Genomic DNA, 4,001 nt, shown 5'->3' with positions numbered 1-4,001 from the left:
GAATTTTCTGAGTGATAGGATTCTTTTGTTATTCATAATGAGCCCCTTTAGACCACACCTGAGTTTATGCTAATGGGTGATTTAGGATGGGGCCCCAGAAATACCAAGTGATTGAAGGGTTGAGACTTTCAGTCCCACCCACCGACTTCTGGGAAGCAGGAAGCTAGAGATTAAGCTCTATAAAAGCTTTTGAACAAGATTTGATGAACTTCTGGTTGTTGAACACATGGAGGTGTCGGGAGGGTGGTGCTCCCAGAGAAGGCATGGAAACTCCTCATCATCCCCTTGCCAAGATCTTGCCCTACGCATTTCTTTCATCTGGTTATTCCTGAGTTATATCCTCTGTAATAAACCAGTAAAGGTAATAGATCGGCAACATAACCAGCACCATTTTAGACAAGCCCAAGTACAAAATGGTGCCATCCACCTCCTCCCCTCCCCTCCCCCATTCTCTTTTAAAAGAAGCTTCATGGTTTTGGAGAAAATGAAACTTTTGGTGTTTCTGCATGCACAGAACTCTCTATTCCCATGACCTAACTCAATCCCCACCCTGGAATTACATCACCCAGCTCTTGGCACCAACATACCAAAATAAACTCCCACTGCCTTAGGTTAGGGGTTGTCCACCATTTTCAAGGCAGCTCGGGGCTGTTCCCCACTTTGAGTACAGCCTGGCAGATTCTTTTCCTTTAATAAAGCTTGAACAGTACCCAGCATCTTGGCTCACTTTCTTTCATTATGGTGCCAAAACCCGGGAAGGGTTTTGGCTGATGTTGTAGACAATTCCCTCTCTCTTGGGGTGATTGGCCCTCAGCTGCCCTTCCCAGACCTGCTGAAACCGGGTGCCTCTGGGACTCTCTACTTTTGCCGTTTCAGACCAACACATCCATACCAGCTTCAATTCAGGGTGAGTCAGTGGGTCTGTCCTGCCTACTTCTACGAGTTCCCCCAACTACGCTTTATGACTCCAGTCTCTATGAAGCCCAGGCGCCTGGCTGAGGGAACTCTTCTTGTGCCCCCCAGCTATTGAAGGGTGCTTCATTAGCAGGTCATGGCTTTTCTCTTGAAGATGGACAGCAGAGAGGACACTCTTTGTTGGCATGCTTCTTCTACCAGGACTGACTGCCCTTTCTTATCCTCTAAATGAGATCCTCACAATCCAAACCTAAACATCTAGTTTTCTACTGTACTCTGTGCTCTACACCTCCAGGCTTTCTCCTGGACAACCTCTTGGCCTTCAGGGAGACATTAAAACTCAAACGCCTCATTACAATGGATCCCAGTGGCCACAAGATGGCACTTGATTTAGATACTCACCAAAATGGCAAAAACTGGAGAGATTCCTTTATATTCGAGCCTTCTCCTATCTCTGAACATGTTCTTCTCTCTCTGTCAAAACTGTCCTATGTCTCAAATTCTCCTAGCTCAGGCTCGACCTTTCCTTCCAGACTCAGATCAATCTTCTGATCCATCAGCCTTCACCTTTTCCCTCTCTTCCCTCTACCTGGTCTTGAGACACTTGTCCTCAGCCACTCAACCCCTCTCCTCCTCCCGCTTCATCAGGTAACAACCCCGCCTCAGCTCCTGCCTTTTATAACCCTTCTGTGAAGCGGCTGGGATGAAAGGAATTGTCCAAGTCCATGTACGGGGAGCAGGTCTGGATGGTGGCTCAGGTACATGCTCAAAATAATAGGCAGCCTGTGGGAGCCATTGCTGTTCCTTGCACGGACCCAAATTAGAACTACTGGGCTGGCCATGGGGATTGGGATCTCTGGGAGAACATGATCACACACTTGATTTACGGCCTCCAAAAGGTTACTCACAAGTCAGTCAATTATGACAAGCTTAGAGAAATCACACAGAGATCCACTGAAAATCCCAGCAAGTTCCTAACCTGCCTCTCTGAGGCTTTACATGAATACACATGTATAGACCCAAACTCTCCTGCAGGCATGGCCCTCTTACACTCTCATTTCATTACCCAATCAGCCCCTGATATTCAAAAAACTATAAAAGAGATCAGGCCAAATACCAGCTCCTGGTTAATGCCATCCAAGGCTCACATACTCCAAAGCTGGCTGCTTCTAGGGGTAAGCCACCCAAGAACTGCTTCAAATATGGTCAACCAGGCTACTTGGAACAGGCCTGTCATAACCTGTCCTCACTGCAAATGGCCAGGTCACTGGGGGATTGACTGTGCCACTCACCAGAGAGAGAGTGGCCCAGTCCTCAACCTACAGTCTTTGGCTTCATGCCATCCCTATCAGAGTTTCTAGGCTTTGCCCAGGAGGAGGGCAGACAATGCCAGGGCCTGAGGGCCCCATGGAGATCACCATGCATGAGCCCAGGGTAACTTGTCTTGTAGCAGGTAAGCTGATCTCTTTTGTCATCAATACAGGGGCCATTTACTCTACCTTTCCTGAATATGCAGGACCAACAACCCCATCCTCTATCACAATAGTAGGGGCCATGGGATCATAATACTGCCCGGGATCACTCAACTACTTTCCTACACCCTACAACATGTCCAATTCACACACAAATTTTTAATAATGCCTCAATGCCCAGCCCCCTTACTGGGACAGGACATCCTTTTCAGATTCAAAGCTACTCTTACCCTAAACACTTTAACTCCAGCTGCAACACTCCTGTTACGGGCTGCACCCAGACCTGGCCCCTGAGGCTTCCACCTTTCCCTTCCACTCGGACAAGGTTAATCCCTAGTATGGGACACTTCTTCTCCCTCCATTGCTATGCACCATTCCCCTATCTTTGCTAAATTGCAGAACCCCTCTTTTTTCCCTGATGTCCCACAGTACCCCATTGCTAACAAACACCTAATAGGCTTAAAACCCGTCATACACAAACTCCTTTCTTCTCATCTCTCACAGCCTACCCACTCGCCTTTCAATACCTTTCAATGGGTGCATCCTTCCAGTTATAAAGCCTAAGGGCTCATACCATTTAGTACAGGACTAATCCTGACATGCGCCTTCCCAATAACTCACCTGGACAGTACTGCTTCAGGCGTTTCGGGATAGCCTCCACTTTCAGGCCAGGCCTTAGCTCAAGACTTGTCTGAACTTCCTCCAACCTCTAGCACTTTAATACAATATGTGGATGACCTCCTCCTTTGCAGCCCCTCCTATGAGGATTCACAGGCCCACAGTGTTGCTCTCCTTAATTTCCTGGCCTCCAGGGGATATCGAGTGTCCCCCAGCAAGGCCCAAATTTCTTCTCCTTCAGTTCAAGAGTCTAATTTCTGAACTCCCTACTCCTACCACAAAGGGTGAAATCCTCTCTTTCCTGGGGCTTACAGGATATCTCCATGTGTGGATTCCTAACTTTGACGTGCTAGCAAAGCCACTTTACGGGCAGCCAAAGGGGATCCTGCCATTTCCTTAGATCCCACAAAGCTCATTCATTCTCCCTTCCAGCGATTAAAAGCGGCTCTCCTCGCAGCCTCAGCTCTATCCCTCCCAAACCTATTTCATCTTTTTATCCTGTACGTCACCAAAACCCAAGAATTGGCAATTGGGGTTTTGGGACCAAAGGCAGGAGATATTTTCTCCCCAGTTACATATCTCTCTAAACAACTAGACACCACAGCTCAAGAATGGGCCCCTGTTTATGAGTCTTAGCGGCAGCTGCCCTTTTACCACAAAAAAGCTCTAAACTAACTTTTGAAAAGCAAATAATCAAGACTTTCTCAGCCATAAGGCCACGTCAATTCTCTCCCCTTCCCACCTACAACTTATTCACCTTACTTTCATTGAAAACTCCCAGTTTTCCTTTAAACTTCACCCTCCCTTAAATCCAACCACTCTCATCCCAAAACACTCATGACCCTTAGAACATAACTGCATGGAGGCTTTAAGGCCTCTTTCTCAATCCCTTTTCGCACATCTCCCTGCATCCCATCACAGGGTTCATAGATGGGAGCACAACCTCCATGCCTGCCCCCCAGGTGGGTTACGCCATAGTAAATCTAACACAAGCTA

The sequence above is a fragment of the Cynocephalus volans genome, chromosome 3 (genome assembly GCF_027409185.1).
Source record: "Cynocephalus volans isolate mCynVol1 chromosome 3, mCynVol1.pri, whole genome shotgun sequence".
In the NCBI taxonomy this organism is placed as follows: Eukaryota; Metazoa; Chordata; class Mammalia; order Dermoptera; family Cynocephalidae; genus Cynocephalus; species Cynocephalus volans.
The sequence above is the reverse complement of the archived record's forward strand: the minus strand, read 5'-3'. Positions refer to the sequence as shown.